The sequence below is a fragment of the Triturus cristatus genome, chromosome 11 (assembly GCF_964204655.1).
Source record: "Triturus cristatus chromosome 11, aTriCri1.1, whole genome shotgun sequence".
NCBI classification, from domain to species: domain Eukaryota; kingdom Metazoa; phylum Chordata; class Amphibia; order Caudata; family Salamandridae; genus Triturus; species Triturus cristatus.
Genome location: NC_140594.1, coordinates 605432920 through 605459170, shown reverse-complemented (window position 1 = coordinate 605459170; position 26251 = coordinate 605432920). Strand labels below are relative to the sequence as shown.

Genomic DNA, 26251 nt, shown 5'->3' with positions numbered 1-26251 from the left:
AAAGAATGTTCGGCAGTAGCATTGGAAGCACGCTTGGAGATAGGGTAATACATGTGTAATAATATACTGGAGATAATAATCAGAAGACTTAGAAAAAACATAATTAACAATGTCACTATGCAGTGACTACGAAGTGATTTACAGTACGCATGTGTCCTGAGCTGTTTCTGTCCATTTTTCTCTCTATTTCGGTCTAGAGGATACATGTCAGAGACAAATTCAACCGATTCACCTTGGAGAGGACTTAAACAATCAAATTGTCTGACTTGCTAGACCTTAGTTTCAGTTTATAGTTTTCCTTTTCGGTTTTGTCAACCAGGGGGAGTTTTGAGTCAGTCTGTGAGGGAATGCAGGGCTGATAATTCAAGTCGGATGGTAGTCCATAAAATTTTTTGATATGGCTCGAGTGCAACCACCCTTTACGTCCCTCAATCTTCACAGCTGTCCTTGTGGTCAATAAGACGATTTTAGGCGACTGCCAGCGAGGCTCCAGCGGGTTCCTTCTGTCGAAGTTCCTTACTAGTACGATATCTCCCGGAACCACGTCATGGGGCTTCACCTCAGTGTTATCGGGAAAAGCTGCAGCTACCTGTGAACGACAAGATTGTAGTGCAGACATCAAGGAAGCCAGGTAATCTGTCAGCATATTACAATCAACATCAGTTATTTTACGAGGTATAGGCGTCCCCCACATATTTGGTGGTCTACCGAAGATCACCTCATACGGGGATAGCCCTGTTCGAGAGTGTGCTACCATTCTCATGTAAAAGAGCGCAACTGGTAAAGCTACTATCCAGTCGACACCTTTTTCTCTACATACTTTGGACAGTCTAATTTTCAGAGTTTGATTATGTCGTTCCACGAGACCTGCTGCCTCGGGATGTCGGACACAGTGGAATTTCCATTGGTAGCCTAACAGAAGTGAAACATGTTTCATTAGCTCGGATGAGAACGGTTGGCCATTATCTGAGTACACGACACGGGGCAAACCATATCGTGGGAAGAATTCTCGAACTAACTGTTTGGCAGTAGTCGGGGCAGTGTAATCTGAGACGGGATACGCCTCTGTCCACCGGGAGAGAGCGCATACAACTACGAGGACATATTTGAATCCTCGACATCGTTCCATCTGGATATAATCCATCTGGAGGACTTCAAAAGGGTGATCGGGGGGTTGAAATCCACCCTGTTCTACAGGTACGCCTTTTCCTGGATTGAACTGACAACAAATCATGCAGGTACGTACTTTCTGTTTAGCTGCTGCTCGCAAGTGTTTATTGAACCAAATGTGTTGAATACTGTCTAGCATAGCTTTCTCTCCTAGGTGCGCTGGACTATGTATTGTGTTAATGATGACCTGAACCATTGAGTCGGGGAGAAACCATATAGATTTTCCCTTCGTCATCCATCCTTGATCCGTTTGGATCCCTCCTAATTCAGTCCATCTCTTTATTTCTTCTGGTGTAGCATGTGTCTGTATGTCAATTACATCAAGGGCGGGATCCTTAACTGTCATGCAGTGTGTTGATGTCGGAACTATTGTCTTTGTCGTGTCAGTTGGACGAGTCTGATTCTGAGCAGTCTGTTTAGCTGTTCTGTCAGCTAGGTCGTTACCCTGAGAAATAATGTCAGTCACTTTCGTATGGGCCTTGCACTTCATAATCGATATTGCAGTAGGCAGATGTATTGCATCTAACAGAGCTTGAATAAGGGGACCGTGCTGGATGTGGGCACCGTGAGAAGTTAAATAACCTCTCTCTCGCCAAAGCACGCCGAAGTCATGGACGACTCCGAATGCATAACGTGAATCTGTGTATATGTTGACTTTCTTATTTTTGGCTTGAATACAGGCTTGTGTCAGAGCGATGAGCTCTGCTGCTTGAGCTGACAAGGTATCGATACAATTTGTTTCAATAATTCCAGTATCTGTTGTGACTGCATAAGCGGCCACTAACTCTCCTGTATTTGTTCTCATGCATGAACCATCTACATACAATGTCAGGTCTGGGTCTGATAATGGAATATCTGTCAAGTCTTGTCTGGGTTTCGTCGTAATAGTAATGACTTCAATACAATCATGTGCCAATGGGTCTGTTCCATTTAATGGCAAAAGTGTGGCAGGATTTAATGTACTACAACGTCTGATTTCTATGTGTGGCTGGAACAATGTTAATTCATAACCCGTCAGTCTTGCTATAGTCAAGTGTTGTGTTTGGGTCCGGTTCAAGAGAACCTCTACTGCGTGTGGTACTTGTACTGTCAATTGATGTCCTAATACTATGGCATCGCTTTGTCTGATTGCTAAAGCTGTTGCTGCGACTGATTTCAGGCACGCAGGAAGAGCCTGAGCTACGGGATCTAATGTACTAGAAAAATAAGCACATGGCTTGTGTGATCCTGCCTGTTCCTGCGTGAGTACTGACAGAGCAGTACCTTCACGTTCTGTAACAAAAAGTGTAAAATGTTTGCTGTAACATGGCGTTGCTAAAACAGGTGCTTGGCATAAAGCTTTCTTTAAGCTTTCAAAAGCTTGTGTGTGTTCCTGAGTCCAAGGGAGGACAGTCGATGTCGCTGCCTCCTGTGTTGTCAACTGAATGAGTGGTTTCGCTAGAAATGCATATTGAGGGATCCACTGCCTACAGTACGAAGTGAGGCCTATGAATGCCCGTACCTCCTTTTGTGTCTTAGGTGGCGGCATGTTAACAATTAACTGGATACGGTCGGGTGTAAGCTGTCTTCCCCCCTTGGACAGCAAGTGCCCGAGATACACAACTTGCTGGACACAGAATTGCAGCTTTGAAGGGGACACTTTGTGCCCCTTGTTGGCTAGGAAATGTAAAACCGTCAGTGATGCTTTTTCACATTCAGGTTCGCTTCGGGCGGTGATCAGTAGATCATCGACATATTGAAGCAGGGCAGTGTTAGCTGGCATGTGGACACTGTCAAGTTCTCTTTTCAGTGCTTGGCTATAGATGCTGGGGCTTTCTGTGAATCCTTGAGGTGCGCGTGTGAATTTAAAACTTCGTCCATTTAAACTGAATCCGAACAAATATTGGCTTTCCGGATCGATTGGGACGCTAAAGAAAGCGTTTTTGAGATCAATTACAGTAAAGAACGTTGCTTCTGAATCTATGGCTGTTAGCAATGAAGAGATATCTGGGACCACGGGGTATTGTGGTATAACGCATTTATTTAATTCTCGCAGATCAATAACTAATCTATATACTGGGGGTGCTTTTGGATCAGTTCTTTTAAGAATCGGAATTATCGGGGAATTACATACATTGGAGTCGGTTTCCACAACCACTCCTTGCGCAATGAGCTCGTCAATGATTTGCAGTAAAGCCACTACAGCATCTGGGGGTAACTTGTATTGTCGTATTCGTGGTAGTACCACTCCTGTTTTGATTGTGACTCGATATGGTGTAATGTGCATACAACCTACATCAGTGGGGCCTTGTGCCCATAAATGTGCAGGTAGATTCTGTAACCGGTGATCCATGTCTCTAGACACGTAGTGACCTTTAAAGTCACGCAAAAATAGTCGTACTCCTTCCGGAGAACAACATATTACAGCTCCTAGAGCTTTCAATGTTTTTATACCTAACAAGTTTTCTGGACATGATTTAGTAAGTAATAGATCTGTAGTCCGTGTTAATGGACCGACTGTAAATGCAAGTGGTTGCGATACTTCGTTAACAGTAGGCTTTCCCGAAAAACCAAGGGAAATATTTTGTGAGCCTGAGAGGGGTACCCCTGGGACTTCGCTGTGACGGATAGTGGTTCTGCTTGCCCCTGTATCGAGTAGAAACTTTCTGTCTTTCCCTAATAACTGACTCTGTACATAAGGACCTTCTTGATCTACTGGAACCTCAATAAGGGGTAAGCCAACTTCCCTCTCTAGGCTATTTCATGTGTAGCGCTGATACTCTGGGTAGTCATTTTGTGCATACTGGTACATCTGTTGTGTCGTGTTTTGTGTTGCAGCAATAGGCTGTGGCTGTTGTTGTAGTTGTTGTTGTGGTTGTGGTGCGGTCTGTTGTACAGCTGGCATAGGCTGTATATTCTGAGGTACTTGTTGTTGGATCTGATCCTGTCTAGGCGGACGTGGTCTCTCTTTCGTTATACCCGTAGAGATATTATGTTTCAGAACTGCGCAATCGTGTATATAATGACCTGGCTGTTTACAATAGTTGCATGTCCCTCTAACAGGACCTACTGAATCATTGGACTGTGTCGTACCCTTTTTATGACCGTCAGCTGGAACTGACTGAGCAACAAGCATTTTCATTTTTGTGTCTTTCATACGTCTTTGTTCATGTTCTTGTTCTTCCCTAATTCTATTGTGATGATATTGTAACATTTGTAACATCTGTGACGGTGTGTTTCCTTGCCAGGTACTCTCGAATTTCAGTACTCTACTCTTAACTTGGGGCAGGGAATTCTCAACTAATTTTGTCACAAACAGATGTGGATACGATTCACTACTTGCTTTTATGCCACTATTAATACCAAAACATTTTTCAAATCGGGAATAGAAATCACTAGTGTCTTCATCTTGTTTTTGTTTACAGGCTGAGATTGCACCCCAGTCTTCCTTTTTCGTAGTTAATAAACGTGGTAGTACCTGCACTAATAATCCTGGTAATGCTGTAGTCCTTTCCCCAAGCCCTGAACCTGCAGCTTGGGCCTTTTCTTCGTTTTCTAATACTGTCCAATCTATCTTTTGGTCTCCCACCTCCCATTCCTTTTCTTTGAGTTTCTCGTAAATACCGGCGGGTAATAGGACTTTTAATATTTTCATAATGTCCGGGTAAGTATACTCTCCCATGAGTAACATGTCTTTTATCTCACGGTGGAAACCTGCTGGGTCTTTGTCATGGCTAGGTACTACTTTCTTCATCTCTAATAATTCAATTTTAGTTATGGGCGCGTACACAAACACGCGTTTAAAAATATTGTCCTCACCTCTGACTGGGTGCACTTCGCGTAAGGGATTCTGTCTGTCTATGTGATACGTTTTTCTTTCCTTGGGGGGAACTGAAACATGTTCTGGGCATATGAAGACAATGTACTGGTGTCGATATTCCAGAATTTCTTTAATTAAATCAGTACCTGAACCTCTCCATTTATTCGTGAGTAATTCAATCAATATATCAGGCAGGGGACCAGGATCGGAGTGTTGGCTTCTATATAATATAACGAGATGTTGTATCATGTATATACCAGCTAAACGCTGTTCGTCTGGGGTAAGATTCAAAAACGTGTGTGCCAACGCATCATCACTGTATTTTTCAGAACTGTCAGCCCATTGTACTGCTGGCCTGGCTAATTCTTGTTCATCCATAGAATCGAGCATATGATACCCCCTTCGGTCTCGGAGTAATTTATCAGCAGCCTGGAATAAGTGTTCAGGGGACTTCGTATTTAACATAGGGGCTTGAAAATGTCTGTTACATTCTGGTCGTATCGGACGTATCGGGTCATTAAAGTATCTGGTATTGTTACAAGGTCTTCCCCTACCTACATAAGCTATCGTTTCTAATTGTCCTGTGGGCATTTCTGATTCTTCCTCCTCCTCTCCCTCTGATTCAGTTTTGTCTGCCTCTAATCTGGCTTTATGTATTCGTTCTACTTCTTTGCAGATCTTTCGGCACATAACTACTATACATGTCTGTTTATCATGTTTTCCCTCTGATATATTCTGACCCCATCGGGTAAGTACTTGCATTTCATCCTGGTCTACCTCGGACCTATCTCTGTCTCTGATCAAGCAGTTTATGAAGAAACGTAACAGTTGTCTCTGTATATCCGCTTTCTGGTATTCCATGGCTTCGTCAATACTTTCAGGGCCTTGCCCTGTTTGGACAAAGCGATATATATTGTCTAAATGTTTAATCATTCCTGGTCGCGTCGTTAAATATAGTGAAGCTCGTCGTATACGTAGTGATGATAGCAGCATTCTATCATTTTTACCGGGCACTGGATCATATCTACAATCTACAAGATGTTCCTTAAACATGTCGGACGTTGCTATTTGGGGTGTACGTTGGTTGGCTAAATCTCTAAGAGACGATTTGCTTCGTGATGGTGGTGTGGCAAAAATTGCTGTCGCACCTTCTGAGGTGCTAGGCATGAAAGGATTCGTGGGATGTAAGGTAGAGACTGTGGATGCAGGAAAAGCGGTGGAAACAGATGAACCTGTTGGATTGTGCGGAGGAGTTTGTTGTTGCGGAGGTGGGGGCAGATGATCTCGGTGTTGAGCTCCAACGACAGGTGGCGTGTGTGGTGGATCATTAACATATTCGGGAGCTACGTCGTCTAAATAGGAGGAAAGGAAAATATCTTTTGCGGTCTTGGGATGTGCTTTAGTCGGGAGTAATGGGGGTGGCAAATCTTTCGGTATTTCCGGGGTGGCCTTAGGTAAACCTTCGGCCAAAAGAGGATACATACCATTCATAAGAGTGTTTCGTTGTCTGTCTACTTGTTCTGTTTTTACTTGAATACCTTCCTCAACTAATACGTTTTCTCGGGCTCTATTTGAGTTCTCCCTACTTTTCTCTTCCAGTCTGAGCGCTTTCTCTGTGCGCCTATGCGATTCTTTACGCCATAACTCAATGGCATCTTTCTGTGACTGTCTGGCTTTCTTTTTCCATAATTCTTCTTCTACTCTCATGATGCAATCTGCATCCCATGTCCCAGCTGCGGGCCACCTCTGACTTTCTGCTAGATCCTTGGTGTAGTCCACCCATAAGTCAAGATATAATACGGCATCTAGACCATGTTTATGATACATAAAATACCCTGGAGTGTCCCTAGGTGGAATGGGAACAGCTTCTTCGAGTACTCCTTTTCTAGTTTTGATCTGTCTTAATTTTGAAAAGAACGGCATCTTTAAACCTTGTTACTTGGTTCTTACTCGAACTGGACTTGAACACAATTAATACGATAAACACAATAATGAACACTCATTCATACCACAATTTTTGAACACAGTAAAACATTTAACATTTAACATTTAGCTTTTAACGAACATTTAATTTAGAAGAAAACTAGTTACTGACATAATACTAATACTAGATAATACTGAATTATATACATGAACATACTGGATATACTGCTAAACAGTACAGATACACTGCTAAAACAGTGCAGACCGGATCTGTGTACCCAAACCCGTCAGGACCGGCACAAATTAATGTGCACGTCTAACTGCCTCCCCAGCAACGGTACTCACCGGGTAGCACGGAACGGAAGGCCTCGGAACTGAACTGAACTGGACCGGACTGGACTCAACTGGACTCGGAACTTCGGAACCTGGTGGGCCTCTGTATACCTCGGATCTTGCTCTCTCAGCTAGGCTCTGGTCGGGATACTTCGCACTTCTCACCGCCTCGTCTGGGTGTTGATCGCAGCCTCAGTCACCCCCGCTTGGCCGGAGGGAGATACAGGAAATCCTGCGGGTACGCGTTTTTGTCCGTTCAGCTGTGGCAGGGGACCGGGCCTGCAACGCACCTCCGCGGCGTGAGATGAGAAAGTGTCCCTGTTCGGGCGCCAATTTATGTGGTAAATATTTAAATTACCTGTACTATTTTTTATGCGGTAAAGTCTAGTAAGAATAACTCAGTCAAAATAAGAGGCAGAATCCGTGGTATTAGAGGTTCTGAAAGGGGCTTTATTCCTTACAAAGGAATTATAGTTCGAACCAGGCAATCATATTCCATCACCACGAAGGTTCAGGAAGGGATCAGCAATACATTATTGACAAGTAACAATATTTATATGAAAAGCATTGCATTCGGACAGATGCAGGAGGCGTAACAGCTGATAATACAGATAAGAATACACATACGTAATGAAAAATAGGCGTAATACAGGCGTATACTAGAAACGTCATTTAAAATGATGTCACAAGTGGGTGGATCCATAAGAGAATCCTGCAGTGTCAGCAGAAATATTTGGCAGAGATGCGCGCGCAGCCGCATGACGTGTGATTGACGTGCAACTAGAGGGTGAAGGGGAATTGACATTTAGCTCTACATATGGAGACAGAAGTCTGGGGTGTCAGGACAACCTAGTCCTAAATCATATCTAATATCTTGTGTTTAAGGAACCATATTATCTGGAAGGAAAGGTCTTCTCGGACAGATCCTATTCTATACTGACTGTTAGTGCGTGTACAAGCGTCTATGTGTCTACATGAGATGCGAGGGGGCAAGAATCTTCCATGGGCCTACGAATTACTTGCATAAAGACAGCGAGGCCGGGCCCTTTGCTCGGTAGCTAGAAGGATGTTTACCTAAACTACTAGACAGGAATGTATTGGATGAGGAGCGGAGCAGATAACTTTGAAGGCTGAATACAGTTTTTGGCAGGCAACAGGCCGCGTCAGGCACCGCTAGCCGCGCAGGGAGTAAGACAAAGTTCATGGACACGGATGCAGGTCCAAGCTGGAGCATTTCGGAGGGAGGAGCCTAGCGCGCATCCAAGATGGTCGCGTGAGCACAGGGCTCCCCGGACCCTCTCTGCTCCTCGGAATTTATCCTGAGAATATCCTGACGTGGCTTATGGAATCTGGGAGATAAAGACCAGCTGAGCGTATATCTCTTTTCAAAACTCAAATCGGACCTGGGAATCCTGAGTTGTCGTCGTCAGAACTTTTGGGACCCACCCGACGGAGGTGACCGGGGTGAAGGTGACCCGAGGGACCGGGCTGCAATTGAACAACAGCGGCTTCAGCGCGGTGCCAGCTGCCGATCCACCACTTTCGGTTTCGGTTTTGCACTTCAGGAGACCGGCAGGGAGGTGCGCTCGGGGTGGAGAGGTGCTTCCTGGGCCTCTGCATGAGGTTTTCTTTCACCTGCCACTAGAGTGCCTATCGCCTCGGACCCCCTATACCGACATTTTGTGGTCTTCTTGCTGGTGCCCTTACACCTCTTGATTGGAGGTCCCCTCGGGTGACCGTGTTCACATGGGGGGCAAAGGGGGTCCCGAGGGCCGCAAGACCAAGGCTTCCCTCCGCGGGGGAGCGGTCCAGAGCAATAACATGGACCGCTACACCCAGGGCAGGGGGCCCTCTGGCGCTGCTGGCCTCCCCTCGGATACTGCGGAGGGAGGCGCGACCGTCACTACGGAACTATCCCTGCAGGACATTATGGGCGCCATTGATGGCATCAGGGAAACCATCGCGACGCAATATGAGGCCCTGGCCCGTAAGATTGACACTGTCGCGATCGATGTCACCCTGATCCGGGCCGACCTCTCCAAAACTAACGAGAGGGTCCAGGCTCTCGATGCACGGACCTCCACCCTCGGTGTGGAGGTGTCGGATCTGCGGGCCGCGCTTGGAGACATCAGGGTGGTTAACGATCATATGGCCCGGCGGCTCGAGGACTTCGAGGGACGGGCCCGACGCAACAACATTCGCGTCATAGGTGTACCGGAGTCCTCTGACGGCCGCCCGGTTGACCTCGTGGTCGAGGAACTTATCCTGAAACAGTTGTCCTCGGCTGGCCTAAGTAAGTTCTTTGCCGTGGAGCGGGCCCATCGAGTTCCGGGCGGTCGGCCACGGCCGGGGGCCCCCCCGAGGCCTATCGTGGCCAAACTGTTCTACTACAGGGACCGCGACGCTATTCTGCAGGCCTCACGGACCCACGGCCCGGTTCGTCATGAGAACTCGACCATCAATTTTTACCCGGACTTCACGCAACTGGTCCAGAAACAACGGATGGGATTCCAAGGGGTGAAGCGTCGTCTCCGTGAGCTGGGCCTAAAGTATTCAATGCTCTACCCTGCAAAACTCCGAGTGGAACATGGGGATCGGACAGCCTTTTTTGACTCTCCTGTGGCTGCAAGTGACTGGCTGGACTCTCTGCCGGACGGAAGTGGCCGTCCCGGACCCTCTGCGGGCACCGCAGGTGATGGGTCCCCTTTAGAATGACTTTTGGTCCTTGATTTTGCCTTTTTGCACTGTACAGTCGGGTCTTATTTCATTTGCATATTGTGTTTTACCAGGACCAGTGTGGGGGGCGGGCGGGGACGGGTCCCTTACCTCCTCTGGGTTCTTTTCGTAGAATGGGGTTAGTGGGGCGACAGGCACACTGCAAGTTGGGGGGGTTTTTTAGCCCGCAGGGGTGCAGGGTGGGGGGAGTTGGTCCTGGGGTGGGGTTGGGGGGGAGGAGGGTTTGTTTTGCTGTGTGTTTTTTGTTTACAGGGCGAGGTACTGATTTTTGTCCACATTTGGGAACTGTGCTGCAGGCTGGGGGACCCTTGATCTATTGGGGGGGATGGGGGGGGACGGGTTGAGGCTTATGTCATGGAACGTCAATGGGTTGGGGGACCGTATCAAGCGGGGTGTAGTACTGCAATATTTGCGTCGTTGGACTCCTGATGTGGTGTTTCTCCAGGAGACGCATCTGGTTGGCAACGTTTGTCATGCAATGAACAGGGGGGGATACCGCCTCGTGGCCCATTCTGGTTTCACAACTGGTTCCAGGGGGGTGGGCATTCTGCTGCGAACCTCACTTCCGGTGGAGATCACTAAGATAGTCTCGGATGACAGAGGGCGCTATGTGTGTTTGATTGGGAGGTGGGAGGGGCAGCCCCTTGCCCTGGTTTCAGTTTACGTCCCCCCGGGCCTCCAGAACTCCACCTTCACTGACTTGGGTCGAATGCTGCTTGACCTTCCGGACAGCCTCCTGCTCATGGGCGGGGACTTCAATTCTGTGGTTTCGGGTGAACTGGATCGTCACCCACCAAGGACCCTCCCCGCTGCCCAGGCATGGCTGGGTGGGATGCTGGAGACCTTCGGCCTGGTGGATAGTTGGAGATTAATGCATCCGACCCAATGTCAATTCACCTTTCACTCGGGGGCGCATGGGAGTCTCTCTAGGTTAGACTACTTCCTTCTGCCCGCGGCGCAGACTGGTCGGATTCGAGAGGTCAGGCACCTGGCGCGGGGTATCTCCGACCATTCTCCGCTCTGGCTTCTTTTTGACACCGGGCCGCGGTCTGCAGGGCGGATCGCTCCCATTAACCCATGGTACCTGCGAGACCCTACGACTCGTGACAGCCTGGTTAAGGCTATGGACCAATACTTCCTGGATAACGAGGGGTCGGTGTCTTCTGCAATGTCCCTGTGGGAAGCCTTTAAAACCGTGATCCGCGGACACGCCCTTTCCCAGATAGTGGTGGCTAAGAGGGTCAAGAGTGAGGCAGTGGTGAGGCTGGAGACTGACATCTTGGGGCTGGAGTCGGCCTTGGAGGCGAATGTTACTCCGGACGGGCTCCATGCCCTCAGCCTGAAACAGTTTGAATATAGGTCCCTGGTCACTGACGCGGCCAAAACTATGTATAGGGAGCAGCAGGGTCGACTGTACGATGCCGGGGACAAGGCGGGAAAGTTGATCGCGTGGCTGGACAGGAAGGAGAGAGTGAATCGTGTGGTCCCGGAGTTGCGTGCTGCGGATGGTGTGTGTGTGACGGAGCCTGACGAGATTGTGGAATGTTTTGCCGACCACCTCCGGGCTGTGTACTCCCCAGTGACTGACAGGGATGAGGACGACTCTCGCCTTCTACTGAGGGATATCGCCTTGCCCTGCCTGTCCGTTGAGGACCGTGAGCGGCTGGACGCCCCCTTGTCGGCGGATGAAATAGCGACCGCGATCCGCTCCCTTCGCTCGGGCAAGGCTATGGGTCCCAACGGTCTGCCCATTGAGCTATATAAATTGCGCCCTGACAAGCTTGCGCCCTTCCTCAGTCGCATGTTCCGTGAGTCTCTGGCGGCGGGTTCCCTCCCGGCCGATCAGCGTTTGGCCACGATAGTCGTTATCCCCAAGGAGGACAAGCCGCGAGATCGCTGTACTTCTTACCGGCCTATTTCACTGCTAAATGCGGAGCCTAAGATCCTGGCGAAAGTCCTTGCCAATCGTCTGTTGAGCGTCGTGTGCGATCTGATTCATCCGGACCAATGCGGATTCATCCCGCATCGTAACACCGCTCTTAACTTGCGGCGTCTTCACGGCGCCCTTGCCAGGGCGGAGCTCCTCTCCGAACCGGCCGTGCTGGTTTCTTTGGATGCCACGATGGCTTTTGACACCATCGAGTGGCCATTCCTCTGGGCTGTCTTGGCTAAATTTGGCTTTGGGGAGGGATTTATTGGCTGGGTGAAGCTTCTGTACACGGGACCCATGGCTCAGGTGGTGGTGAACGGGCGGGTCTCTCGACCCTTTGCCCTCGGCAGGGGCACGAGGCAGGGATGCCCGTTGTCCCCCTTGCTCTTCGCTCTCGCCCTGGAGCCACTCGCGGCTTGGCTCCGCTGGGAGCCCTCGCTTAGAGGGATCCGGTGGGCCCCGGGCTTTGAAGATCGGGTTTCGCTGTATGCGGACGATATTCTCCTATATCTCACCTCACCGCGGCAGTCGCTCAACGTCCTCTTTGACGTTCTGACTTCCTTTGGGAATAATTCGGGTCTCACGATCAATTGGTCTAAATCCTGCGTCTATCCGATCTCCGGTGGTCCTCCACTCCTACCGCCTCGGCTTCCGATCCAGGTATCTCTGAGCGGCTTTAAGTACCTGGGGATATACGTTTCGCTGGACCCGGTGGCTCGCTATGAGCAGAATCTCCTGCGTCCACTTCGGCGATTGCGAGAGGATACGGCCCGGTGGTGCAGGCTGCCCCTGTCCCCGCTGGGTCGGGCCGCGCTGTTCAAAATGATGTCCCTCCCCAGGTTCCTCTATGCACTCCAGAATTCCTTCGACGTCATCCCAGTGGCCTACTTTCGGGAGGTAGAGAGCCTGCAGAGGAGACTGGTGTGGGACGGGCGGGCGCGTATTGCGCTTGCTAAGCTTACTCTCCCCTGGTACGACGGGGGCATCGCGCTTCCCGACATTCGCAGGTATTATTGGGCCGCGCAGCTTTCGGCCATCAACCATGCCACGTATGCGCCTGGCCTGAACCCGGCGTATGAGATGGACAAGTTCCTGCTTCCCGGCGGGGACTATAACAGGGCGCTGTACTCCCGCTCGGCTGGCCGGACCCTTACGGGTCCTACTAAGATTGCGGTGCGGACATGGAGGGCCGCCACTGCGGCCACGGGCTGGGGTGAGCGACTGACATGTGCTACTCCTTTGTTTGCCTCCGATCGCCTGGGGAGCCTCTGGACTACGAAGGGGTTTGACCAGTGGGACACGATTGGTATCAGCAAAGTGGGAGACCTGTGGCATAAGGGCGCGGTTAAGACTTTCGCGGCTCTTCAGGCCGAATATGAGCTTACGGACAGGGAGTTCTTCCGCTATGCCCAGGTTCGACACGCCCTGCTCTCGGTCTTTGGAGAGGGGACCAAGATCCCGGTTTCCTCGCCCCTCGAGGACCGCATACTTGACGGACATGTCCCTGACAGTACTATTTCTTTAATTTATAAGAAACTGATTAATCATCGGGCTGACCTCTTGGTGCGCCTTCGGGAGGCTTGGACGGGGGATGGGGTTGAATTGGACGATGAGGACTGGCAGTCTGCACTGTCGTCCCCCAAGGAGGTCGCCATTCCGGCCCGTCTCCGGTTGGTACAGCTTAAGATTCTTCACCGGGTGTATGTGACGGGTCCTCGCTTGGTCTCGATGGGATATTCCGACGATGGGCTCTGTAAGCGGGGTTGTGGGCTCAGTGCCACCTTTCTCCATATCCTGTGGGAGTGCCGCGAGGTGGCGGACTACTGGCGCCGGGTACATACGGTTATGGGACAGGTCACTGGGGTTGTGCTGCTGCCAGAGGTGCGTCGCTGTGTCCTGAATGTGTGGGAGCCCAATGATTATAGCGCGGCTCAGACTCGGTGGGCGGCCCTGGGGAACATGATTGCCAAGAGAGATATAGCGCAGCTTTGGGGTGCCCAGCGGCCGCCCACCGTGTCAGTATGGAAGGAGAATATGGACTGGTGTATGTTCAGGGAGAGGACTGTGTATGTTGCCCGTGGTAAGCCGGGGGCATGGGGCAGAATCTGGGGGCAATGGAATGCATATCGCGGGGGTATCTGTACGCCCCCCCTGGTGGACACCGATATCGCCATGTCCCCCTGACCCTTGACGGTTCCGGGCACCTTTTGGAATGACTACATATGGACGCTCGTTTCCCTTGGCCCCCCCCCCCAGTCCCCAGCCTCCCGGTACTCCTTCCTTTCGTGTGCTGCTTAATGGTCTGACCTGGAGTTCCCCGGAGGAAGCCTGACCTGCGCCGTTTGTCTTTATGCCTCGCCTTTTGTTTTTCTTTTAGTTTTCTGTGTTTGTTGGATTTAAGTCTCCTGTGCCTCTAGAACTATCCGGACTCACTACGGGGCCGACCCCCGGGAACCGACTGCAGCTTTGATTAATGTATATTTCATTCTGTACTTAGCGGCCGGCCCTGGTGGTTGTAGGCCCGTGCTTGTAATCGAATTATTGTTCAATAAAAACTTTAAAAACAAAAAAAAACAAAAAAAAAAAAAAACAAGCTGGAGCATTTCAGAGGCAGAAGCAGGAAAAGGCTCGACGACAGAATTCAGGGCCTACTCGCCTGAACTGTAAAACTAGAAAAGTGAACCATATAAAGTCGGTGGCCAATCATACTTAGGAATGGAATATTCGACCCATTTATGACGGATCTGAAAGAGGATATGTTGGCGTTGGACGCACATGTATTTGCGTCTTCATAGCTGGAACTGGAGGGAACATACATGTACTTGTAGCATGTACATGGAGTCGTTGGGGTCTAAGATAGGGGACACAATTGACCATAAAAATTCATATTTCCTCAGTGGACAGGATTATGTAGGATTAACTGGCTGGGCGTTCGGGAGCCGAAGGAGCTCACGTCCTGTTGGCCATGCTGCTTGGCCACGCCCCAACTCAAGTCTTCTTAAAAAAAAAAAAAAGATGCTGGATTTCTTTTACACTTTGAAGAATTTGCCTCTAAAATGTTCAGTCTTTATAAAGAAGACAACTCAGTGTATCTGATTATTTGAGATGCATTTACAGCGTTTCATTATTTATTTTGTTTCCAAAAAGAGAAAATATACAGAGAGAGTCACCTAAGTTATTGAAACAGATTAAAACTTTGGAATGCATTTATTTTACTACCTGGTCTAAATCGTCATTAGATCTTAATAGAATCAAGAAGAGTGCAATCAGAAAGCTACTGACAGTGCCTGTGGTTACTTACTAAAGATAAGTGCAAGGTATTGTGCTGTTGAGATAAATAGATCTCTTTTGTCACTACCAAAAGGTTAAAAAAGAAGGCACACATATTAAATCTATCATTGAATGTTCTAAAGCCTTTTTTTAAGGTACTGATATTTGAAACAGACCTGGTACTCCCCTTTGGTCACTTTGTCCTTCCTGCCACACGTTTTGCACGCCCTGGTGGGACAGGAGTCCCAGGGCCAACTTTCTCTGCGCTAGCCATTCCCATGAGGGGTCCATCACCGCAGAAGGAGACTACAGGTCACAGAACCTTTTGCTGTTACCACAGGTGCTGCCGTGAGGGGAGGCGCTTGTCATCACGCTTATAGCGCTGCTTCTCCCCCCCGCAGCGCGGGAGCTGGTACTCACCTTTTGGTCACTTTGTCCTTCCTGCCGCACGTTTTGCACGCCCTGGTGGGACAGGAGTCCCAGGGCCAACTTTATCTGCGCTAGCCATTCCCGAGAGGGGTCTATCACCGCGGAAGGGGACTACAGGTCCCAGAACCATTTGCTGTTGCCACAGGTGCTGCTGTGAGGGGGAGCCGCTTGTTATCGTGCTTATAGCACTGCCTCTCCCCAAGCGGGCGGTAGCTGGTACTCCCCTTTGGAAACTTTGTCCTTCCTGCCGCACGTTTTGCACGCCCTGGTGGGACATGAGTACCCAGGGCCAACTTTCTCTGCGCTAGCCATTCCCGGGGGGGGGGGGGGGGGGGATCCATCACCGCGGAAGGGGACTACTGGTCCCAGAACCTTTTGCTGCTGCCACAGGTGCTGCCGTGAGGGGGAGGCGCTTGTCATCGCGCTTATAGCACTGCCTCTCCCCCCGCAGCACGGGACGCGCGCGGGGACATAGCCCGGACGAAGCCCAGACCAAGGGCGGGCCCATCTGCGGCCGGAGGAGGCCGGGCTGGGCCAGCCCTCTGAAGCTTAAAGCTTGTTTGATAGTGTGGCTAGGAGTAGCAACTAGGGGGAACATAGTAGGGGTGTCTGGACATAATGAACAAACGCAAGATTGCGGGGGTTGCGGGGACATTGGATGCATTTCTTTCCAGGGCAGAATCCATGTTAATTCATCAAATACAGCTTATTGAACGGAGGTTATCGCTCGAACCTGCAGTTCCCCTTAGTACCCTTGGTGTATCCCCAACCCTCCCGTGCAGCGAACCAAACGCCATTGAAGCCACTGACCAGCCTAGTGGCTTGCCTCCCCCTCTCCACTGTGATCAAATGATTAGCCCTAGCCCAGGAAACTTGGAAAGCCCCCCCAATACCACCACGGTCACCATCAGCTGTCAGAAGTCTAGTCATGCCACTACTGTTGAACCACTGTCTAAAAAGAGGAAAGCCCTAGGGCCATCAAAAAATACCTGCATGCCACTAAGATCTGGCAAACGCAAAGGAGAGCCCTCTGTGAGCTCTAGTAGCAAGATGACTAGTGGGATTTCAACCACCTCGTCCCGTCCAGCGGACGCATGTGTAACTCCAAATGTGAGTAATGAGGTAGATCTTTCCAACAGGATTGAATCCAAACCATCGGCATTACTAGATCCCATACTAAAAAAGCTGACCCTGATTGAAGAAAGACTCGACAAAATAGAGCTAGGCATTTCAAACCTTTCCTTAAATAACCCCAAGGGGATAACAGAGGGTGGAGCCATGATACAATCGAATGGGAGGTCAGTGGGAGCAACCAGGGGTTTGACCAGCAGTGTAAGTTGTTTTCCATCTTCGCAAGGCACAGTCACAAAGGTATTACAACTTGACTAGCCATCCCAATCCACAAAGCCCTTTTTTCCAGCAACGCAGCAGGTAGAGAGAGCCACTACCCAGCCAATACATCAGCCCCACATTTCTAGTGCTTTGAGTACCCAGATCTCCTTGCATTTACCCCCGGAAGCAACACCATACACAGTTGTTTTGACTAACGTCCCAGTGCTCCCCCAAGAAGCGCGCGAGCACTTGTCTACGTTAAGAAATGAGCCACTACTTTTGCTGAGTGTTAGAACAGGCATAAAGGAACCTCTCTTCTGTGAGTTTAAGATGGTTCGCAGAGTCCCTTGGGTGGGAAAATCCCAGAAGTCTCTCCCAGGTGACTGTGTAATCCTTAGTTTTAGATCACCAAGGATGGTCCAGCACATATTAGAGAGGGCGGGAAATTGCTTAATCTCGGAGGAAGATATCTATATTGTCCCTTTGGGATTTTTCTATAAAACAGAAGGCGCCACTGGACGCAGTAGGAGAAGGGGCGAACCAAACACATATGGCCAACCTACTTTCCATTTACCTATTAGCAACCAATTTGATGCTTTAATATCCATGGAAGAAATGGATTGACTCAAAGCAACAGGTGGCTTGATTTTAGTAGGAGTTGAAGGTTTGAAGGGTCCAACTAGGGCAGCCTTGAGCTTTTCCAACTTAGTTCTTGCTGGGCCCACTAGTGCACGGGATGTTTCTGTTACTGTTGACCACAGTCCTGTTGACCGAGGGCCTGTTAGTAGTATTGGGTTGGTTAAAACTCTGGAGATGGGGTCGAGGGATCTAAGTGCTACTTCTGCCGGTAAAACCCGCTCCCACCATAGCGTTGATCAACATCCCTATAGTCCTCTCCATATGCCAGTGTCCACAGACAATAGTAGATGGGTGCAAAACAGCAAGAACTAAGTATAGGGCATCCCAAATGCAAGCGAAGAAGGTTTGGGATGAGTCCCGCTGGCACGACCTGTTTGTAGCAAGCAAAGAGCAAAATATGACACATTTCTGGCAGCTCTTCAAATGGGGCAGTGGAGTTATACCCCAAGTACCTATAAACCACGTTGCCCCAGATGTGTGGGTGTCCCACTTTGAGGCACAGTTCTCCACAACTAACCCTAGAGACCCTATTATCCACCTACCTTCTCCAGTTATTAGTGCATCCTTCACTTGACTTGAGGTGGAAAATGTGTTAAAATCGATTCCACATGGTGAGGCTCCAGGCCCAGACTGTATTCCGGCTGACCTGTTTGTATTGAATAAAGAGAACTGGGTTCCCTACATAAAATACCTTGCAAACGCCATAGCTAGTGGCGCTTCCATCCCAGAAACCTGGTCCGGCGCTGAAATTTTACCCATACATAAGAAGGGCGACCGCTCCCAACCAGGCAATTACAGGCCAATAAACCTATCCAAAAAAATAGTCGCAAGGCTTGTCTTGGTTAGAATCCAGGCTTGGATAGACGAGGGACATTTTGAGCCCCCTTCAGGCAGGGTTCCATCCCCATATAAGCACCATCGACCAGGTGTTTAGGTTTGTTCTTGTTTATTGGAAGGTAGTTGCTATTGAAGGCGGTACGATCTATGCAGCATTTGTAGATCTCAAGACCGCATTCGATCTAGTTCCACGTACTAAACTGTGGAGCGCCCTTCTGGCATTGCAGATGCCCCTAGAACTATCGAGTATCCTGGTAAAATTGCATGACACAAATTATGCCCAGGTCCGCTGGAGAAAGCAGGGGAATGTTACCGAAAGGTTCGCGGTGACGAAGGGGGTCCGTCAGGGGTGTGTACTGGCCCCAACCCTGTTTTCACTCTTTATTAACAGGGTGGTTCAATACTTCACATCCGAGCCCACTGACACTCCTACGCTGGCAGGAATGAAGATACCACTGCTCATGTTCGCAGACGATAACCTGTTGCTTTCCAGGATCCAGAAAGGTGTGCAGATGGCGCTGGAGCGCTTCGGGGTCTTTTGTCGCGAGCATGAGCTAGAGGTAAACATGGACAAAAAAAAGTTCATGGTCTTCCACAGGTCTAAAGCCACGAGGGAGAGGGTGTACATGAATAATGTCCCTTTGGAGCAGACTGACAGATCGACCTCCTGACGCTCAAGCACTCTCAACTTGCAGAGTGCACTGCTAAAAGAGCATAGGCTTACCAAGACTAAGCCCATAGGTCCAGCGTTAAAAATTTACAATCTCAAAATGTGTTCATCACTATTGTATGGGGCAGAATTATGGGGTTTCAACGATTTAACATCTTTGGCAGCAGCACAGAACATATTTGTGAGAGCTTTGATTGGCCTACCGCAGTCTACTCCTGCGGCCTTTATATATGGATCTGGGCTGTAACAGAATCGCGGATCAGGCACGGTTTAGACCGGTAGCATTTTGGAGAAGGCTCTGGGCCACTCCGGAGCTTACTCCGTATGCCCAAGCTTTATCTGAAGTTAGGTCACTGGGTGGTACAAACAGAATCCCCTGGATAAGGAATCTAAAATACACATTGACTGACATGGGGATGAGTAAGTTGTGGGAGGACCCAGCAGCTGCCACCTTTCCTGTGAAAAAGGATTTGAAAGCCGCGTACTGGAACATGGTCAGTTTGCAGCAACTTATTCTCCACCAAAGCTGCTCTTTGACCAGTGTTTTCCACGAGCATAAACACGAGCCAAAGTTAGAAACATCCTGGGACATTATCACAAGACCAACCGACAGAAAGCTGTATCATCAGTTTAGGGTGGGTTCGCTTCTCATTAAAGTATTTACCAGTAGTTGGCACCACCCAACTGATGATAAATGGCCCTTTTGCCCTGCCGAGATTGAGTCATTGGCTCATATTTTCTTTGTATGCCCAGCCTACAGGTCCCCCCAGGTATAAATGGTTAAAACCTATTTGCAAGAATATGGGAATGAGAGTAGCTATGGAGGCTCTAAAGATTCTGAAAACCAGCACTGAGGATCCTATAGCAGTGGCTAAATTTCTGAACTGGATGTGGGTTATACGAGTAAATAAGGTGAGGGTTTGATAACACGGCCAAAATATATTAAGCATATTTCTGGTCTCTCTAGTTGTGGCTACTATTAACAAACTACAGTAGTTTTAGTATCTGTAATGTACCATGTTTATAACAGCCTATTGTATTTTAGGATACCAGTTTTTTAGCTTTTCTTATATAATATGAATTGATTTTATATAAAATTTGATACATTGTTTTATCCTTTTTGATATTTTTGTCTCATCGGCTGTAGGATATCAGCCAAGGTGTTTTTATTCAAGACTGTAGTTTTAAGATTTGTTGATGCATGTTGTCTTTTATGATTTTGATAATCGAAATAAAAACATAAACAAAAAAATAAACAGTTTTGTGCACTTCCATAAAATATATTGTCCAGACACAGATTCTTCATCCTATGATTTAGATCATTTTTTCAGTAAAATTAAGAATTAAAATATACTGATACATACATCTTGGAGCATATTTTGATGGAAGAGCTCCATTGTGAAATTCCAGGGGTTAAAAAGGGGAAAGTGCCACGGCCGGAGGGCTTTCCTATAGGGTTTAATTTTTTTCTTAGCTTCTGAATCTGATACCTCTACTGTTCAAGAAATGCAATTATTTTCAAATCGGTAATGAACGTCAGGGTATATTTTTAGAGGCCATGACTTGCTGAATTCACAATAAAGATAAAGATTGTACAAATTGTAGAAATTATACCCCTTGGGAAACCACTCAGGGTAGTTATGCACATTATAAGTCTCTTAAATAATAATAAATAACAATATATCTAATCGCTTAAGACCCACATCATGAGAGGCAGGACAAATGAGCGACTGTTTACCATAATAGTATAATTCGGTGACAAAGCATGAAGTAGGAAGTGGCAGTAGATTGACCTGTTAACCAATTTCTTAAAAATTACTTGACCCGTCAGTAAAGTGAATCCAGGAGCAACGTGGGCTGAATCTGTGGGGCATAGTTGGTAATAGGGGTAGTTAGACTTTTCCAAGGTAGTGAAAATCATGCTTGTACTTCGTATAAGAATAGTTTTTGCATATTGTTGCGTGGGCGTGTTTGTTCGTGTGAATCCCAGCCTCTTCCTGATGGCTGGCAAGCACTGACCAGTCCTGCAGAGGCTTCCTAACTTCATGCAGGTCTCTGGGCTGGATAGACAGTGGCTGAGTACATTCCCCCACATCACACAACCCAAACTGTAGATGTAGAAAAAAGAGGAACTCAAACCAAATTACCAGCAGCACTAACAAGTATATTAAGGGGTTACAAATTTGTATCTAAATACATGTAACAGTAAAACAAAGATATTGTGTTCTTGTGCACATGGTATCTATGGGATTCTGATGTGGATCTCAAGCTAGTAGACAAAGAAGAGAAGTAGTCCTGGAACGGTGCAGAAGGTGATGGATTTTGTATTCCCATACAGAAAGAAGCTGAAGTATAGTCCCCGTAAAAGTAAGGCCAAATTATGTGGGCAAAATATTACAAATATCACATCTAATAATAAATGGTGAAATTAACTTTAAATTCTAATCACTGCTGTTGAGGAAAGGATTCCAAGTTAGTAAGATAAATGACAAAAGCACGCAAGCATCGTTTTGTGTGTCTTGTTCACAGTATTCATCTTGCATGAACAAACACTGTGGCACCCACTTAGAAATTCCCAACCCCCATTTACGGCAGAGACCCCTCGATCCACTTTGCTCTTTCATGGCTTACCTCCTTCTCCACATACTCCACAGCTTCATAAACTTCCATTGTTTCCACTCTAAATCTTTCTTGTTAGCTGGACATTGTTCACTCTCCGGCACAAGAGGAACTCTTTACCCCCTCTGCCCCCACCACTGGCCTCTGCATAACTAGTGGAGACCCGCTTCTTGCACTCTCGCAGTTATTTAAAAAAATACCATATTTTGTTTTTCTTTCATTTGTTTTGCCACACTTTGCTCTGTAGTGTTTTGCCTGACAGTTCTATCATGGTTTTTTAGGTCAATGGCAAGTGCGTCCTGTATGAAAATACATCAGCCGGTTTGTGGGTGGTGTATGGTGGTTCAGACTGACAAGACAAGTATACTCTCACACTCTTTATGCCTCCCTCATGTCTGAGAGTCAGAGAAGTGAGGTTACATTGAAAGATTTATCCTGTCACTGCTAGGGATCTCCTGACCCACAGTTGAACACTTAGACCCGTACGCGCACGCCTGGCCGTACGCCAACCCTTAAATCAGAGCTCAATTGAGCCCATCTTATTTGACTGCTCAGCCGATATTTGTGCTCTGGTGGCTACATTAAGTGCTCCTCGTTCACACAGTCCTGATGAAGACCCCATGCTAAGGCCAGATTCACCTAGGACTTTTGAGGGGTCAAAACGTTGACTACTACTACTGCACAAGCCACGGCGACTGAAATTCAATATCAGGGTCCATGAAATGCTATGTGGTATAACTGGAGCTAGATTGGTCTTACGATGTGAATCGGATGTTTTATATGTCACATCACCTTTCCCTTGTCCACCACCTTCACTTATTCACTGTTACCTCAAGAACCCCACCCCTTCCTTTCCCCACACTCGAGCACCTTGAAAAATTGAAATTGCCGTTTCATGAAGGAGCAACTGAGTTGCAGAAACAGAAGTGAATATTTGTTTTGAAAATAAATTACATTCACTCCAGACTAAGCTACATTGGTATTGTGAATGCTTTTCCTTATGTTTTTCTTTTTTTTTAAATGTTGCTACTGTGACCAAATTTTCATTATACCGTCCCTCATGTCTTCTTCAGTCAGGCCTTTTTTTGGTTTCACCTGCATGGCGCTTGTGAAATCTCTAGCATTTACTAGAAAAAGATCCTAAAAGGGGCTTAGAGCCCACCCATTCCTTCCCTTTACTTACCAGTGGCTGGCTCCCACATGGCTCTCATGTCACTTTACTTACCATTGGCTGGGTCCCATGTGACTCCAACGTCAAACTTTTTTTTTTTTCTAATATAACTTTTTATTAAACAAACATCGGCATATCGACATTTAAAATCAGTACAATATAAATACAATATAAATACATGCATGACAGATCGAGGCAGTACTACAACGAATTACATGCAGTGAAGACCTTTCAAGGAGGAATCAAATCATCAAGTTCAATACTCTGTGGGGGAACGCAAATATCTCCACAATAGGAGTTTCACTGTGACCAGACACGGGCCTACTTTTTGGGACAGCCTCGGGCCTATACACCGTCTTTTCTCTGAACATGCACCAGTCCATATTATTCTCCCAAGCTTCCAGAGTAGTAGGGGCTGCCGCTCCCCAGTCCTGAGCAATGTTTCTTTTCGCCAGCATGAAACCCAAAGTGGCCCATTGTGTTTGGTAGGTGTTAAGATCAGTCGGCTCCCATATGTTTAGTAGACATCTACGTGCTTCAGGGTAAATGGGAACCGTGAAGACAGCCCTCATTACTTCGTGTACCTCCCTCCAATACTTTTGGATTAGTGTGCATTCCCACATAATGTGCATAAACGTACCGGTTAGGCCACATTTCCTACGACAATTTTCCGTTTCGGCTCTCCCCATCCGTACTAGCCGGGGACCGGTCATATATATCCTATGTAGGATTTTAAGCTGGACTAGTCGTAGTCTCGCCGGAATGGCCACCACTCGCGGAGAGGAAATCGCCTCCTGCCAATCTTCATCGTCCATTTCTATCCCATCTGCTACCCACTTCTGCCTCAAAGCCGAGAGAGGATCCTCCATGTGATGTATTAATTTATTATAGATTAATGAGATGGTCTTATCAGGGACGTGACCATCCAGTATTCTGTCCTCTAATGGGGATGACTCTGGAATGGACGTGCCTCTTGGGATGAGGGAATGCAGTGCATGGCGAACCTGATTGTAACGAAAGATCTCAGTGTCAACGAGTTCGTGTAGAATCTGGAGGGCGGCAAAAGGTTTCACCCCTCCCTTCTCCCACATATCCTTGATTTGTGATATGCCAATCATGTCCCATTTATCAAACCCTTTTGATTTCCACAGATTGCCAAGTTTTGTCGAGTCCCATAGGGGGCCCTGTTAATCTGGACCGACTCGGTTTCGAGTAAAGAGATTTGTTATAATTTCCTCCGGGGAGATGCCACTTATCCATCCTGTAGCCTGGGTTGTTAAGGTCTCCATATGTACTATGATTGATAGCTGCTAGGTTCCAACGTCACTCTTGTTTCCTTACTTCCTATTGGTCGGTGCCTCCGAGCCTAGACCAAGTACTGCTTCTGGTGGCAGCGTCCTTCCACTGCAGGCTCCTGCAGTGCAAGTACTCATTTTTTTATTTTCTTTTTTTTACCTCTGACCTTTGTCTTTCTTGGGCCCTGCAGCTGTGAGCAGCCATGTCTTGAACCCAGAAACCCTGTCTGCACATGCAGCTGTGTGGTATCTAATGTTTACGAATGCTACACTTCTGTGACCACAGACAGTACACCCAAACTGCACTTTTGCCGTTAAATTTACTGCACATAAGATGGAAGAAAATGGTTTTCCTGTACTGCACTTTTTTGTATTTGCTAGGTTTCTGTACTCTCAGCAGGCTGCACTTTATGTGGCTATATATAGTGACTATGTAGCGCCCCTTTTGTCATTACATAGCGCTTGTGAAGTGCATCTGAATGCCTTCATGTACTTTCACCACACGTGCGAACTTGTTGCCAGTACATACTATTTATTTTTTTTCTATTTCCTTTCTTCTCGCCAAACTTCGATTCTCTCTCTTCATTCACTTGTCCCCTCTTTTCCTCTACTCTCTCTTCCTCTTCACACACGGTTCCCTATCATACATCGCTCTCTTTCTAAGATTCTCTCTTATCCTATTGCCATCGCACTCTCTTCTATTTCAATGCTCCGGCTTTCTCTCCTCTCTGTTACCTTCTGCTTCTTTCTCTCACTCATTCTCTTCCGCCCAATTTCTCTTGGTTTGTCTCGCGTGTGCCTTTCATTCACCAGTACCATCCCCTCATCTCTTTGTAAGATAGTCCATCACTCGCTCATTCACGTCCTGATGTTTTCCACCCATCACCACATTCCTCCCTTCCCTCCCTCTTTGCTCTTTATACTTGGGTGCTCGCGCTGGAATGCCAGTGCTGGAGTTAGGCTGATGGTGCATGTGCCTCCTGATGCCATGTACTTGCCCGTCACCACTCTGGCCACAGCATCCCTGGCAGGACGGTGGGGGTGGCGTCTATCCTCGCAGGTGCTGGATGGAGCGGTTTGTTTTCTCCGATACTTCGCTGCATGTTTCCTAGTAGCCTCTTGTTCACCCCTGCCCTGGGCACCTCTTGTGCGCAGCTCCACTGAGCACATGGTTCCAAACCGGGAGCGTGCAGTAGGTAGGAAATACTAGCGTGTGCTCCCTTTCATATGCTCCCTGCAGCGCTGCCCCTCTAAAAAAAAAAAAAAAAAAAACGAGAAAGTAAACCAAAAAAAAAATGATGCCAGCATTGACTGCGTCATAGCTCTTTTTTAAAAAAAAAAACTCTAAGCCATGTTGCACAGCAGCTCAACATGTAAAAAAACATTGACAAATCCAATACATTTCGCATAGGCGAAACCTATTGGCTTTGCCAACGCTTGTCCTCACTTGTCACTAATGTAGCTCCAACTTGGTTGAGCATTGTCCTTGGGGTGCCCAGCCTAATCCAGGTCACTGGTCTCCAGACCTGAACTTTTCACCTACAAGTCATTGTTTTCAGGTGCGTTAGTGCAATTATTCTAATGAAAAACGTGACTGCAGCAACAAGAATGCATTCGGTTATGATATGAAAGTTCTCAACTAGAAACAGCGTCGGAAATGACTTGGAGGGAGGTGGTCATGCAGATGGCGCCACCAAGCAAGTTCTGAGGTTACAGGGGGACAGGCAGTGCTATACTCCTGGACATTCCTGAAAAGACAGGGAAGACAAAGTAAGATTTAGCAAACCGATCGAGTCGAGAACGATCTGTGTATAGTGGCCTCATGATGTGCATGTTTTGTGATGCGTGCACTGCATACAAGAAGCAGTGGTGCCTGCTACCTCTTACGCGCCAGAGTCACTTCTATATGGAAGCACAATACAACATGTATGTGTCTGCTTGTGACATGCAAAGAGAGCGCGCCTGGTCTGCATCTATGTAGGAGTGTTTGTGTGGTTAATAGACTTAATATTAATGTATTACGTCATTGAGTAAGGTGTTTCCCTAGAATCTGATAACTACACATAGATTTGGCTGGTCTGTTACCGTGGCAGATAAA

General features: G+C 47.7%; 1 protein-coding gene across 16 annotated transcripts in view; it reads left to right on the top strand.

Moving 5' to 3' along the window:
* Nucleotides 1–26251, top strand: part of TACC1 (transforming acidic coiled-coil containing protein 1) — a 622392-nt gene that overhangs the window by 494833 nt on the left and 101308 nt on the right. The window lies entirely within an intron of this gene.